The sequence below is a fragment of the Urocitellus parryii genome, chromosome 13 (genome assembly GCF_045843805.1).
Source record: "Urocitellus parryii isolate mUroPar1 chromosome 13, mUroPar1.hap1, whole genome shotgun sequence".
Taxonomy (NCBI): domain Eukaryota; kingdom Metazoa; phylum Chordata; class Mammalia; order Rodentia; family Sciuridae; genus Urocitellus; species Urocitellus parryii.
The window spans coordinates 30853757-30870184 of NC_135543.1; positions in this window are offsets into that span (position 1 = coordinate 30853757).

Sequence of the window (16428 nt, forward strand, 5' to 3'; positions counted from 1 at the left end):
AAGTTTCTCCCTTATGTGGATGGAGGGAAAAAAATGAATACCACTTACCTGGTCAACATTATTTCATAGGGTGCTGAGGAATAAATCAGGCCTGGCATGACCTTCATTGAAATTTTAGATTTATTTACAGAGGTTTGTACTGATCGCTTTATCTACCGGAGGCTCCGTTTCCCCTTGGTGACTCATAAGTAATGTGGTCCACGCAAACCCGTGTAAATAGAGCTAATATTTCAAGGGAGGTCATGCTATATACTCTTCCCCCGAGAATAGATGATGGCTGACTGCTGGGTGGATATGAAATTTATCTTCATATGGGTGGCGAGGAATCGTGTGGCCTAGGGGGCAATGACCAGGTTCTGTGAATCCTAACAGGGGCTGCAGGACACTAAACTCCAAGTGATTGTGTTATGTGTTTACACTTATGGGCCAAGATGAACAAAATAACTCACTCAAGTCAAATCTTAAATGGTCTACAAAGGTCATTATTGATTTTTCTTAGCTTATTTGTATACATTTTTCCCCTTTGATAGATTAAATCCAGTAGTCTCCAAAGAAGATTTTTATTCACTGGTAAATAGAACTTTGAACTGTTTACCTCTATTAGTTCCATTTCCTCTTTTCCTTTTTCCTGCTCTCATCTGTTGCCACATGCCTTTTTCTTCTGTTTCATAATATATTTTGTTGCAGTGTCTTGTACTTAGGTAGCTCTTCTTCCCCAGTTCTACTTTGACCTCTGTGATCAGCAGCCCTCCTGCTGAGAGACTTCTCCAACTCACGCAGAAGGATACCCACCTGCATGGATATGCTCTGGGTCAATGGAAGACTTTTGGGAAATAAAAACCAGTTTCTCTTTGTAAGTTGTGTAAAATATAAAATCCTGTATATAAAATATAAATACAACTCTAAAATATACAATTGTATTGAACCTTTCAAAAGTTATTAATTAACACATATAGAAAGCAGACAAGAAAACTGTATTTACATTAATCAAGAAATACATACGAAGCACATTCTGCAGAGTTGGTATGTTTTTGCCTCCAACACGAGAGAATGATCTTGTCCTCAAGTAGATTAAATATGTTTGGGGGAAATAAGGCTAACATTCTGGAAAAAATACTGAAGAATACAATTCTGTATAAAATTAGCTATGTGGTATGACCTTCTAAACGTATATGTGGTCATGCCGCTCTCTTCAAAACCATCCTGGAGAATAAGTCCAGACTCTTTTTACACAATCCATAAGAGCTTTTTCTCTCCCCCCTTCCCTCACCCCTCTCTTTTATTCTTGGGCATTGGAGATTGAACCCTAGGAGTTTTACCACTGAACTACACCCCAGACCATTTTTTTAAAAAAAAAGTTGAGACAGGGTCTTACTAAGTTGTTGAGGGTCTCACTAATTTGCTGAGAGTAGCTTTGAATTTGACTTCCTTCTGTCTCAGTCTCCCAAGTTTCTGGGATAACAGGTGGACTCAGATAATCATTTCTTTTTTGTGGCCCCCAAATTCTATGTTCTGGATTCAATGTACACATATAGACTATTATCATATTTATTTTGGCATGGAGAAGCTAAAGATAAATAATTTCTATCAGAGAAGTCATGTGACATGTAAGGTCCTTCCCAAACCTATTATCTCATCATCTTTACCTCTCCTCAGCTTGGAATGCCTTCTACCACTATCTCCAAATGGCCAATATTGGTGTCTCAAATGCTCCCAAGTCTAAGTGTGTTATTTTTGTCCCTGAGTAAACATAGCACTTGCTTCTACTCCACTGCATTTTAAGTTGTCTCTTTATCTCACTCTCAAACTAGACCATGAGCTTTTTGAAGGCAAATACTGTGTTTTATTCACGGTGGAATCACCAGTGCCTAGCACCAGAATGTTTTATGGGTGTTTTAAAGGTGAATAATTTCTCAAGAGGTGGCAGTACCATCTCCAGGAATAGAGAATGCAGTCAGTTTATGAGACTCGAGAGCCACTAAATACAACCCTCACACCAAAATATCCCCCATCACCTTGCCTGGGTAGCAAGAGAATCTGCTCATTCTCCTTGGGGTTAAAGTTGCCGTGATAACGATGCTGTGATATGGGGTGAGTTACTTACCTTTATCACATCACCTTGTACTGTCATTATCTGCATCATTATCTTGAGCAGCAGCAGTGCCTGTGGGGTACTTTGCCTGGCATTGTGGATTCAGAGTCATAAAATCTCTCAATGCCCTGGAGAATCTAATATAGTAGTAGAAAATAAAAGCAAATGTTACATAATAGCACAGAATTTTCCATGGAATGCTACTATCTCAGAATACTTTGGGGGAATAAAAAACATGCTTCGAACAAATAAGGTGTTATATATCCACGTTCTAGAGATTTATAGTATACAATAACAAGATAGGAGCCTTTAAAGCTTTGTGATTAAGATATCATTTAACTTTTTTTAACTGAGATATAATCACATGGAGCAGAAATACAGATTTTAAGTATACATTTTGATGAGTTTTGACCAATAGATATACTCTTGGAACTAAAACCTTAAGATACAGAATATTTCTGTCATTCTAGAAAGTTTTTTAATGATCTTTGCCATTCAATCCTCTTTCCCCTCTCCTCACAGACAATCACTATTATAATTTTATCCCTATAAATAGAGTAAGTTTGCTTCTTCTTGACACAAGTTGGGCAATTCTTTCTTTAAAAATGTAACAAATATTAATATTACACATTTATTTTACATTTACTGTGGAGTATGCTTTGAAAATTGCTGGGTTAATCCTTTATAGTTTTTAGTGGAAGTTTATATTCGTTATCTGATTTAACTTGAAATAATAAAATAAGGAAACTTTAAGTCTAAATAAGTGATTATTTGTTGCCACAGGAATTTAGATGAAAATATAGTACTTAGAGCTCATTTGAATTAAGAAAGCTTTCTAGTGGTTGTCAGCCAAGCTTCAACTGCAGCTTCTGGACAAGGAAGAGTCCGATGGGGTGAGGACTGAGTGTTCTGAGACATAGGAGTGGGTTGGGCAAAGATTTAATGACTGCAAGTGTATTGTACATCAGAAGAGGAGCAACAAGGTCAGAGCAGGGAGAATGAAGCTGCCTTTTCTACCCTAAATGTCCTGCTCCCAGCTCTGGACACACCAACGTGTGCCTAGAGAGGTGCTGCACTCCCGAACCTCTAGGAGATATGTTTCCTGTGCAATCTTCTAAAACATATCTCCCCAGCTGAGATCACATAAACTCCAAGTAGGGATTGAGCACAGCTTGTACTTGAGCTCCACTCTCTTTCTCACACCCAGGGTTGATGCATGGCTATCAACAAAGTTTTCTTCGTGTTCATTTTGCTTTTAGTATATTTTAATGGAAGGTGTGTTACTCACAGCTTTGTGCTTAAATGTTATAGATGGGGAAGTGCTTTGCAAGGATGTTGCATGTCTTGGAACTCCTAGATAGTGTAGATCTTGCCGGGATGGTTTCTTGTTAGACCATTCCTGTTCTCTCAGGGGCATGTCTGTCTCCCTTCTCTATCTCTTATTAGACTCTTCAATCATTCAGAAAAAGGGTAGTGTTAGGGGTAAAGGGTTGAAGACTGAAAATATCCATCCTCAGAGGTGAACAGCAGGTGGCCTTTTGGGCTGATTGGGTCACCTTCCCAGAGAATTCCTCTCTAAAAGAGTAGGTAGGGTATTTGTTAAGTAATTCATTGAGTGGGGTAACATCATTCATGCTGAATCAACAACACTGCCAATTTAGGGGCTTGCTTAGAATTGCTTTTCATTATTAAAATCAGTAGTAGAGAAAACGCAAGAGCACACACATACACACATACGCACATACATACTACACCAGACACTGTTCACTGTGGTGAAAAACATGAAAGAGGACCTGATTTAAAGAGCAAGGAAAAGGGATACAGATACAATATTGGGTATTGTCTCAACAGGACAAAAACCACTGCAGGCATATTTGGCAACTTCCTCTGTGTCTCCCTTCTGCACCCCACCCTTTGGAGACTTTGTGCCCTGTTGTTCTTCTCCAAAGTTCTCTACACTAACATTGCCACATTATGTGGAAGGAAGCAGCAGAGAGGAGACTACAAGAAGATGAGATGTGTAATCCTTTTCCATGAAGTCCATGTTTTATCTGTTGTACAATTTTTTACTAGATAAGAACAATGTGCATAAAATGTAACATAGTAGAGACCTTCCATAATATGTATGGCTGCATCCTGATTTCACAAAGAAAGGAAAAAATATAATAACAGAAGCACATTTTCAAGTTCTCAGAATGAGCTAGCTGGGGCACCAGGGCTAACTGCACTTCCTGGCTCCCTTTTCATCCCTTTATCCTATGTCTTGATAACTCATGGAATAGAGAAGCAGTAGGCTGTGTGTGGGGTTTTCTATTGGGGGAAAGTATTTCCTTTTTTGTCTCATATACTATGTGACTTCTTCACAGAAAGCCTCCTCTTAGTTCCACAATACTGGTCAGTAGGACCTTGCCTTTCCTCACCACATATTCTACTTGTGCTTCTAATTGTCTTCTGATTGCCTGCCCTCCCTGCTTTACTGTGAATTGTGTGAGAGGACTGTCCCTGGAAAGTAGTTTATGCTCAATGAGTGTTTGTTGGTTCAATAAATAAATTTGGATTGAGTTCTTATGTTGTATGTTTCAGACAGATTTGCAAAGATATATCACGTGTAGTATATAGGAATATTACTGTTTAGTTCAAAAACTTTAAAGTATTTTATTGTGTTACAGTCATCTGTGGTTAAGAAAAACAAAACTGAAATTCAATGGGAGAATAATTCTAACTCAGAGATAAAGCTGAGAACCAGGCTTGGAAAAGGGTAGGAATGGGCCAGCTATGGAGGAGCAGATATGGTGGTGACTACAACAGTCTGGGGAGACCTGAGTCAAGGACCAGCAAATTCCTTGATCACAAATTTCCACTATTCTCTTATTGGGAACAAGTTTAATGTGTCAGGGAGGGAGCAGTCAATTATTATAGCTTGATTTTGTTCTTTAGACCAACCAATGGTCAAACAACAAATTCTTCTAAAGAAGAGTCTATTAGAAAAGAAAAATGAATAAAAATGAATGAATGAATGAATGAAAGTGACTGATATAGGAAAACAAAATAAGGCATGTATATTTCTCCATATATTTGTCCACTGATGAATTGCCTCAGATCATTCTCTGTTTTCATGGTCTCATGGTTCTATACTCTAATGGGAAACATAGGTGCTCCCCAGCTTTGGGGAACCTCTCATGCAGGGATTCCCTGGTCTGCTGAGACATTAGTCTTTCTTAACTCCAAAGGTCTGCCATCTACTTGATATATGTTAAATGTGTACTGAATGAATGAAAAAAATAAGAAATGGGTGAAGTGGTGATCATCAGAGACTAATATCAAGGATAACAGAGACAAAATGTTATAAGGTAGATGCGAACAATAATAAGCATTTTACTTCAGGTTCATATTCCATTTGCTGGTATTTCTCACAACAGCCTTGCAATATAGGCAGGATGGTTTTATTCCTTTTTACTGATGAAAAAAATTAGACTTAGTGAGATTAAATGATTTATTCTGGGTCACAAAACTAATTATTTGCAAAGCTGGGATCAGAATATAGGTCACCTATCTCCTATTTCAATGCTGGATATAATGGTTGAATTTTTTTTTCATTTTTTATTCAAATGTTTGGTGATGGATGATAAGTCAGAGAAGGGTATGGAGTTTTGTAAGGGAAGAAAAGAAGTCTGAGGAAATTTGAAAATAATGAGCAGTATTGGAAATGAAGTTAATAAGAAGTGTTATGTTTATGTGTGCTGAGGTATGAGAATGGAAGGGCCCTGTGTGTGTGTGTGTGTGTGTATGGGGGTGTTTAAAGTGAAACATTAAATACATATTCTCTTAGAAATAAGACTCTGAGCAGAGAATAAAGGAAAAAGATGATAGAATCTTCTCAAAAATCTTTTTCCTTTTAAAAAAATTTTTTGTACTTGTAGATGGACAGGATGCCTTTATTTGTTTACTTTTATGTGGTGCTAAGGATTGAACCCAGTGCCTCACACATGCTAGGCAAGTGCTCTGCCACTGAGCTATAGCCCCAGCCCCTCAAAGGTCTTTATCTTATTGTTCCTATCCTAGACATCTCTTTGAACATTAAAGGTTGGATTTTTATTGTTGCTGGTGTTGAATTATTATATTTTAAGGAATTATTATTGAAATGGATGAGCTTTTGCTACTTACATTATATAATAAACCTCCTAGGGAAAACCACAATAAGTCAACAACAAATATTAAAAAGAGAAGCTTTGGGTTTCTGGAGAGCAGTTCATAAAGAAAGGCATTGTTAAACATATTCAAAATATTTTAGACTGAATAATCACATAGTACACAATTATTGCTGTGGCATAACAATCCCTTTAGAGAATATTCATAAATATCTTAAATCTGGGCACAATACCTTTGGAAAGGACTTGGGAAGTTTCTGGTATGTGGATCCTTACCCAAGCAGCCCTAATAGGTGGGTTAGCTTGCTTCCTTTTGTTTAGATATCATCTGCTGTTGTGGAGGGGTGATGTTGGCTAGAACCTTCTCAGTTCTGGGCTCTGTCAGATGCATGGGGAAGCATTCCAGATTAGAAATTGATATTCAAGCCAACTCTTTCTCATTTGTCATCTTCAAGCATTATTTAAAAGTTAGAATTTGATTCAGACTCCCTGGAAGGCTTGATCTGAGATGGAGAAGGTGTCTACTCTGTGTTTTTATTCTCCCTGTACAACTCCAACATGCACGTTCATTTTGGGGGGTAAACTGATGTGTGCAAGAAAGGAGAAGAGCTTGAAATAAAGGACAGCAAAGATTACAGTTAGTCCCAATTTCTCACTTTGTGCAAAGCCTGAGCAAGGAGATTTTCAGTGAAGATATTCCTGAAAGCAAACAGGTCAAGCAAAAGGCAAGAAATAAAGAAAACCAGAAGCAAATAGAGACCTAAGCAAGAGGCAGACATGACCTGTAGGCAGCACACCACAACAGGAAACAGATTGCAGAGAAACCTTCAGCCATAATAGGAAAAGAAAAGAGGGCTGGGGATGTGGCTCAAGCAGTAATGCACTCGCCTGGCATGCGCAGGGTGCTGGGTTCAATCCTCAGCACCACATAAAATAAAATAAAGATGTTGTGTCCACCGAAAACTGAAAAATAAATATTAAAAAATTCTCTCTCTCTTAACAAAAATCCAAGTCCAGTGTCAAAGAAACCTTGAGAAACTCACCTCCTGAAAACATGGCTGCGCAGAAGAGGGGAAGTGGAGAGGGAACGTCAATATTCATTTCATTGTTGGCAACATTTTGATAAAGAGCTTCAGCTTCCCCCCAAAAGTGTTCCATCATTTTGGCAGTTTTCAGATTTGGCAAAACATTTAAAGAAGAAAAAAAATCTACATTTAAAACTGGTGATTTTTACCTTTTTCTTCCCCATTCTTTTAGCTCTAGTTTTTCTGAGGCAGAACAAGAGGAAAGTCTCATAACCCCTGAAATTCTTATAGACACAAAAAGAAAAGAATTCCTAAAGTACGCCTGAGATGTATGTTTTGCCTTTTTACAGAGTAAAAATTAGCATTCAGACTCCTTGTTACAAGTCCCATTTTGATCTTTTTTTAATTGCCAGTGAGAAAGTAATGAAAAGCAATTCCAATTTAGCCATGAAAATCCTACAAATGATAAAAAAGACCGAGCTGACAGGTGAACTGAAAATGGTCATGTCTTTCCTCTCACTTTGAGTCTAACTACAACTAATAATCGCACTGAGTCCTCCTTTGAACTGCTCTTGGTGTCTTTCATCTGGAGAGTTCAAAGCTCTTTACAAACAATAAATAATTAGGTCTCACAAAAATCCTTAAAGTAAGAACATGAATTACACTGTACCCATTTTACAGTTAAATAATGAATAAGCACCAGCCTGGAAATGGTCATGGAAACCCAATCTGTCCTCTGCCCTACTCCTATGTCTCTAGCATGCCCTGCACCTGACAAGTTAGAATAGATCTCCCTTTTAAAAAAAAATAGTTAATGGAAATGGTTACCTCCTATGTCTGCAGCGGTGGCCTGAACACAGTGAGAGCTACAGAAAAAGCATAAGACCTGGAATCTTCCTTGGAGAAGATGTAGGCAGATGAAAAGACAGTTTTGATGTGCAGGGTCCAGCAAAGAACAACATCAGACGTTAGGTCACTGTGTTCCCAAATCCTAGGAATATAGGACTTCAGACATGCTGGGGAATCAGACATGCTTCTCAGAGGAGGTGGATTGGGTGGAGATTGTGAAACTGACTGAATAGAGGATTTAGGATAGGTCTTTCAGGTTCAAGGAACAAAGATGCCCTGTTTGGGGAAGACAATGGATAAATAATTAGAGAGCATCTCCCCAAAGCATGCAGCATAGGCCTTTGCATATATTAGGTACCCAAGGAAACTGAGTGTGTGACTGACATACGGAGTTAGGGAGAGTGGGGGACGGGGACGGGGGCAGTACAGAGCTCAACACTGTCCCCTTACAGTGATTGGAGACTCAATTTAGTAATATGTGAAAGGGAGATTTTCTTTGCATGAAGCAAACTAAAGGTAACATTTTCTTAATGAATTTTTTAATCCTCACCTTATTTTGACTTCATTCTTTTGCTGGGGATTTTGAAGTTTGTTCCATGTATGTGGAGATGGAGGCTTTGCTATATATCAGTATCCAAGGAATAAAGCAGTCTAGACTTGGCTTCATATGTAAATAAGTGTCAGGAGCAAGAGAATATTATCTGTCTATGGCTTTGCTCAGTGCTGGCTTTTGGGGGTGGGAAGTGGAAATGTGGGCTGAGGTTAGTTATGGTTTATAGACAGCAGGACACAGGCCTGGAGGTGTGGTACAAGGACATGCAATGGGAAGGTAGCTGAAACACCCTTTTTGACAGGTTAATGTGGGAATAATGACATAAATGACAGGGAGACATCTGTGGAGGGACTGATTCCCTACCTAGAGAGTTTAAAGTAGGATGGACAGGCAGGGAAAGAAGGAGATCCATCAGAGGTAGTATCATGCAAAACTTGCTAATATGTTGCATCTTGCAGAAATATTTTTTAATCTATATTATCTCACTTGAACCTTATGACAACCTTTGGGTTTTCTTAACCCATTTTTACTGATGAGAAATATGAGCAACAGAGCATTTGGAGTTTCCCCCAAAGATAATATTGCTATCTGGTAGTAGTGATTTAGGACTAGGTCTAAGATTTATGTGTTTTCATCCAGTGCCTTCCCCTGTGGCATCCAGCTGGGTGGGACAGTGGAAATGCCCTGGATCAGCCCTTAAGAGAGGGCATTTCTCTTCCTGACCCTGGGAATGAAAAAGCAGCCAAGAACCCAGGAGGCAGAGCTAGTCCAGACTGGACTCCTGGGATCTCTGGCTGAGCTAGTATTTTAACAACATTTCCCTGTTAAAGAACTTAGTGCAAGCCATGCACACAGTAGGTGTTCTGTAAATATTTGTTGATGCAGTGGATGCAACACAACTGGCTCACAGCAGGCCCACCATACCTAATCGCCTCAGAAAGGACTGGGAAGAGATTGAAAACAAAAATCTCATCAATAATAGAACCTGTTGTTTTTCCTTCTCTGCCCAGGGAGACTTGGGCTCCTCAGTTGCATTTCCAGTATTTTAAGATGGGAATAATTTTCACAGTGGCAGGTACAGCTGGTGAGATGCTGTTTTAATACGAAGGAAAATGCTAGAATAGAATTTAAGAATATTAAGAAGGGATTTGGTTTCTGACAGAAATATTAGCTGTAAAGGCCGGTATGAAGATTTTAGAGAAATTTAATTAAAATTTAATCTTCTTTCTAATTAAAGTTTCCTTTAATTAAAGTTAAAATTAAATTTGCTTTAATTGGAGGAATTTAAAGGGTATTACCTTTTGATTGTCAATCATTTTGAAAGAAAAAAATTATGCTGCTTTGTCTAGTTTAAAATGAGGATTGGTGTCAAATTTCTAGAAAAGTAATAAAAACACTGTATTTAAATATAAATCAGAAATCCTTGGTGTCTGGTTCCCTACTTGCCTGGCCCAGAGACATTTGGCTTGAATTGTGGTTTCCCCCTGTGTGGGGGACCTATGAAGAAGGTATCACAGCCATCAAGGGCTTTAATATGAGAGTTTTGCATTTCTTTCTTCTTCATTTTCTTGGGGAGCTGTCTCCCCTCTTGCTGGATTGCTTTGAACTTTCCTTATGCTTTCTTTGGAGAACTTGCTCAATTGCTCAGTCTTTGGAAATGGTTGTCTTTGGCCCTTCTTTGTGGCTCTGAGCCCCTTCATACTTACTTCTTCCTCAAAGTCCTTTTCTATCCATGTATTCTACTATGTATTAAAATCCCTCCAAGCCTCACAAATCCATCACTTCAGAAATTGAATAGTGAGTTGATTTCTTCTCCCTCTTAGGTCTTCACTATTTCCAATGACTATCTCACCCAGGCTTAAAAGAGAGGTGCTCCCTTCTCCCTTTAAATCCTCATCTGTGATTGAGTCCTTCTGAGTAGCCTGTGCAACCAGAACTTCAGTTTACCTTACTTCATCCCTAGGTGCATGGAGAAAAAGCTCCTGATGAGTTCTGTCTGCTTCCTATCTCCCCTGGTCTCTCCTGCATGCTGTGTCCAAATCACTGGTCTAAACATACCACTCTCCATCTCTCAGGATAAAGTCCAAAGGTCTAGCTTTGGCATTTAAGACCTCCAACAGTGTGGATCCAATTCACCTTTTTTACTTTCTTTTTTTTTCTTTTTTAAATTTTTATTGGTTGTTCACAACATTACAAAGCTCTTGACATATCATATTTCATACATTAGATTGAAGTGGGTTATGAACTCCCAATTTTACCCCAAATGCAGATTGCAGAATCATGGTTACACATCCACAATTTTACATAATGCCCAATTAGTAATTGTTGTATTCTGCTACCTTTCCTATCCTCTTCTATCCCCCCTCCCCTCCCCTCCCATCTTCTCTCTCTACCCCATCTACTGTAATTCATTTCTCTCCTTGTTTATTTTCCCATTCCCCTCTCAACCTCTTATATGTAATTTTGTATAGCAATGAGGGTCTTCCTTCATTTCCATGCAATTTCCCTTTTCTCTCCCTTTCCCTCCCATCTCATGTCTCTGTTTAATGTTAATCTTTTCTTCCTGCTCTTCCTCCCTCTCTGTTCATAGTTGCTCTCATTATATCAAAGAAGACATTTTCACCTTTTTTACTTTCATCTCACATGATTTTGCTCAGTTAACTCCAGTTATGCCAGTTTACCCACTGCTTCTTAAATATACCTAGAGATTTTGGGTATTTGTGTGTGTTTTTTGTTGTTGTTGTCATCGTCATTCTTCCAGTCTAGACTGCTTTCTTTTTCTCTTTCTCTTTCCTACAAGACCATCAGACCCTCATGAAATTTCAAGTTGTTTAAAAAGCAACCCGTTATCAGTCTGACCTGGCATTGGCTGGTCCTGCTTCAGCCCTGCAACGCAAAATTTATCCTGCATACTAACACATCCTTGTTCACATTTGTCTATATTTGGTGAATTCTTAAACCTGGAATGTACATTTCACCACTTGATCTCTAAAACCATCTGTGATGGGGCTGGAGATGTGGCTCAGCGGTAGCGCACTCGCCTGGCATGCGTGCGGCCCGGGTTCGATCCTCAGCACCACATACCAACAAAGATGTTGTGTCCGCCGAGAACTAAAAAATAAATATTAAAAATTCTCTCTCTCTCTCTCTCCCCCCTCTCTCACTCTCTCTTAAAAAAAAAAACCATCTGTGATGTTAAGTCACAGAATTGCTATCATATTTCATATCTAACCAATATGGTGCTTCAAAGGGTCCAGGTCTATAGCTTGTGAGTAATGGAGTGAGAATTAGAACCCAAGTTCTCTCCTTGCTTATTTTTACCAGGTCTACTTTACCTTCCTCTCCATCTCTGAGGTTTTCTGTAAAACTCTGGTTTGGGGATGCTTTGTTTAAATGCTTCAGAAAAGAAGGATAAAACTCTTTAAAGAACTCAGTATTAAAAACTGTTGGGACTTACTAAGCTAGTTAAAAAAGAAAATCTTTTTTCTATTTTATGCAAACTAAATATGACACAAATGAAGATCTTCAAAGGAGGATAAATGACCAGCTGCCTGCAGGCTTGTCCTTGTTAATGGAGACATGCAGTCTTGAAGGCATCTCTCTCCCTTGCTCTCTTTCCTTCCTTCTCTCCAGCTCTCTTTCCCTCCCTCCATTCCTTCCTTCCTTCCTTCCTTCCATCTATCCCTCCCTTTCTGTTACTCCCTCTCTCTTTCATTCCTATTCCTTTCAGAAAAGAACAAAAGTACCAGCAGAAAAAGACACAGAGAGCTGCAGAAAAAAAGTATTGATTACAGAAATAAAATGGACAAAGCTTTAAGGAGACTCAATTAGAATGCTGAGCTGGAACTTGTGCTTTCCTGTGAATGCTTTGAGCCAACAGGATGGGTAGTGTAGCTGTGAGGTCTAGAGCAGGGCAGCTAGAGCAAAGATGATGAGGTGCAGACCTCCCTGAGGCCACAATGAATGTCTCACCTGAGGAAGTCCCAGGGCCCATGGGCAGGGGCAGTCCTTCCACTCTAACACTGGGAAAGGATCATTAGAGTACTAAGTGGCTATTGTGTAGCCACATTTCCCTTCAAAGTAAAGTGCCCTCAAACAGTTCTTGAATAGTTGTTGGGGTTGCTGTTCTGAGTGTTGAGAACGATGCAGCCTGTTCTTCTGCCATTGTCTTGATTAGAGACAGGCAGGACACCAGCCAACATGAATCAGCCCTAGCAGATAGTCTGTCTTGGTGGATCCCTTGAGATCACAATGAGTCTTGGAGTAGATTAGTTGCTTTCCTTGAGCTTTGAGCTTTTTTTTTTTTTTTTTTTTTCTGGGATCCAGAATAGATTTACTCTCTACTCTCCCTGAGATAGTGTTGGTAATATTCTGCTTCCTTTAGTGACCTTATAATAAATTGTCATTACAGAAGGCCACTGGGAAAATCTTTCCTTTGCAATCTTAAAAAAAAAAACAAAACCTAGTATAGAGTTCTTTGACTTAAGCTAGGGTTATGGCCTGATAAACCCATTGTAAGTTGAAAATACCATAGGTGAAAAATGCATTTAATACACTTAGCCAGTGGTCATCACAGCCGAGAAACACAGCACATGGTGAAGCATTGCTTGTGCCCTCTCAGGATTGTGTTGAGTGACTAGGGGTTCCTGCCACTACCCAGCATCTCAAGATTATCATACCATATATCACTAGTCTAAGAAAAGATCAAAATTCAAAATTAGAAGTGTGCTTTTTACTAAATGCATATTATTTTTATACCTTCATAAAATCAAAATATCTTAGGTCACACCTTTAAATTTGGGAACCATTGGTATCCTGATTATGCCCCTTTATGCATCAGAAATCTTTTGAATTCTCCAATAACTTTCGAATTACGAATTACTGAGGATATTTTGGTTGTTATTTACCTATCCTTCTAAACATCCCTCTACTGTATCTCTAGATCAGGAGTCAGTTGAGTCTTCTGTGAAAGGCCAGGTAGTAAACATTGCAGACTTTGCTGGCCCCACATTGTATGTTGTAACTTCTCAGTCCCTTGAAAGTAGCCATAGACAATGCAAAATGAATACACATGGCTGTATTCCTATAAAACTTTATTAAGGTGCTGGAACAGTGGTGCACAGCTGTAATCCCAGCAACTCCAAAGGCTGAGACAGGAGGATTACAAATTCTGGGCTAGCCTAGGCAACTAAGAGAGACCCTTTCTCAAAAAAAAAGGGGGGGGGGATGTAGCTCAGTGGTGAAGTGTCCCTGGGTTCAAGTCCCAGTAAACATAAACATATAAATAAATAATAAAAACTTTAAAGAAATGCTGAAATTACATGTAATTTTATACATTTCATATAATTTTCACATCATAAAATATCATTCTCATCTTTTTATTCTTCTCCCAGTTATTTACAAGTGTCAAAACCACTCTTCATCATGAACTAAACTAAAAGAGATGGTCCCTCTAGATTTGACTCCTGGCTCCGTTTACCAGCCTCTGCTCTACAGAGATATTGTGTTCTTGTCCTCCAGAGTTACTTCCCTACCTTGGGAACATCTCTTGTTTTCTTATTTTCACATTGATTTGTATTCTTTTATATAATGATCAGTTAGGTACAAACATAAGAGGAGACAGAGCAGAGACTCAGGAGACCAAATTTTATTCTACTCAGAAATTCTGGAGACACAGTACTTGGGTGAGGGGGAGACAGCAGGGTCATCAAGAAGCAGGAGGAGGAGAGGCTGTGGGAGCCCTCAGCCATGGCCTTCACTGGGATTTCTAAGGGAAAGGCAAGGAAAGGCAGGAACAAAACTAGCTTGAATGATTTTGGGGGTCTTTGCTCTCTAGGCTGTTCTCAGTTGTTTGGGCCTAGCCCTGGGACCATTAAAACACAGGAATATTCCCCCTGGGGTGCAAGGCCAAATAGAGGAGGTTTGATTTGGGGTTGTTTACTTTGTATATCACAGGCTTGCTACCAGGGGAGCCCTTTTGCTATCTTCAAGAGTTGGCCAATCTAGGGAGGAACAGTCTCTTGCTGGTCATAAAAGTTTTGTTAAGATGTCAAAATATAAAGAAATATAGAAAATTCAACACACATGCAAATACTCCATGCAGATTTGTCTCTTAACTAAAAAAGTTCTTATCCTCAACATATCAAAATTAGGTTTATCAAAATTCTGTCTAACATTCAAAAATCTGGGTTAAATACAGAATTGAGATATAGTTCTGGAATGCTTATTTTTAAGTTACACAGGAGTAGAAAGTGGTCAGGACTTTGAAAGCAGACTACCTGGGTCTGAATCCAGCTTCAGTGCTTACTAACTGTGGTCTTGGGCAAACTAATCTCATTAAGTCTCCTATGTGAAATGCAGATAATAAGAGCACTCATTTGGCAGCTCGTAGGGCTATTGTAAGGATGACATATTATAAGCAGGTAAAAAGCTTAGCACAGTACCTGACCAGGATAAAGTAATCTGTCTGTGTTAGCAGCTATCAACCCTTTGTCCTGGGCTCTCTGCTAGATCATGTGTTATCTTTCTGCAGTTTCATGAAGAAATAATTTTGCAATGAGAACAAACTTAGTGCAGTATCCTTTGTTTTACCAAATGTCTTCATTCTGACATGCACATTCTAATTTCTTCCACTTGGTTGAGAAATAATTTCAAGGAACAAATGTATTTCCCTTGTCTATGTTCACCCCCACAAAAGAAATGCAATTTTCTTTCTTTTCTATTTTTTTTAAAATTTTAGTTTGTTATATGTGGTGATAGAATTAATGTAGTTTCTCCCTTTAACAAAAATTTATGCTCTCTGAGTCTTATCCTACCACCACATCTTGGTTTGTGTACTAGAGTCATCAATTTATATCAACCCAGTTCCAGGAATAATGCTGGTTTATTAATTCGTTCTGTGGAGGATAGAGGCAGGACTGGGGAACTCTGCAGAAAGAATTTATTTCCTTTCACTTTCCTTTTGATAAAGTGTAAAGAACATCAGGTAATTAGGAATGGGAAGGTTTAAGACTTTTTTATTTTTTTTAATTCAAACTCATTTTAAACCATGTCAGGCACAAATTGGAAACTAGTTTAAACTTTTTGAATTCAAGAGCAGTTTCTCATAATCAAAGATATTTGCCTTCTGTGGTAACTTCAGGTTATCATTTCATTCATTGAAAGTATTTAACGAATACTTAGAGCTTACCTTAGTGAAGTGTCTAGGGCAAAGAAGATACAACAGGGACAGTGATGATTATGATCAAGTCACTTTTAGGAGACATGAATACATAGCATCACACAAAGAGCTGTCACAACTGGCAGAGTAAGGTTCCCTGGATTAGTCAGGCATAGGTCTACTGTGCACTGGGAAAGGGTGGCTGATTGATAGTGGTGGTTCAGGGAAAGGGTTCAAGGGCAGTGAGCGTAGGTTGAAGAGAGGTCAGATGTACCTCTAGCCAACGAAAAGCATGAGTGTGAAGGTGTCTGGCAAACCAAAAAGTAATAGTCATGGTTCTGTGTGATTAAAACAAATAATGCGTAGCAGGGTATAACAAGAGAAGGGATGGAGAAATTTACATCTGCCATTGAAAAGCATATGACATTCTTTCAAAGACCCAGCTCTCTTAGAAGTCAAGAAAATCCTATTTAAGATTATAATTATTTTTACAATTCAAGAGAAATAAATTAAAAAAACCATAATGTATAGAACCAGATACAGAAATCTGAAAATTCCTGATGTTTCAGTAGTTTATTATGAAGGATCTCCATAATAAAATG